The sequence below is a fragment of the Plectropomus leopardus genome, unplaced genomic scaffold (genome assembly GCF_008729295.1).
Source record: "Plectropomus leopardus isolate mb unplaced genomic scaffold, YSFRI_Pleo_2.0 unplaced_scaffold44302, whole genome shotgun sequence".
NCBI lineage: Eukaryota > Metazoa > Chordata > Actinopteri > Perciformes > Serranidae > Plectropomus > Plectropomus leopardus.
In genome coordinates, this window is record NW_024648567.1 from 1 (window position 1) to 224 (window position 224).

Here is a 224-nt window from a genome sequence, read left to right on the forward strand (position 1 = left end):
CCAGCGAATTCCCCAAATGTGGGAATCTCGACTGCATAATTTCTGCTAGTGGGGGACTGCGTCCGCGCTCTCCCCCGACCGTCATGTTGAATGAAGCCGGCCGCGGCTCGCCGGCGCGTGCTGACGGGGAGGTGAAGCGCCGCGAAGCGCCGCGGCCCTCCGTCCAACTGGTTCGCGCGTGGGCCCAAGCTCCACGGTGCTTCGTTTGCTCTGCCGTGCCGCCG

The 224-nt window shown here is 67.0% G+C and overlaps 1 pseudogene; it reads left to right on the forward strand.

Moving 5' to 3' along the window:
- LOC121939281 lies at nt 1-77 on the forward strand (annotated as a pseudogene; the record flags this gene model as incomplete).
- Between the last annotated feature and the right edge of the window lie 147 nt (nt 78-224).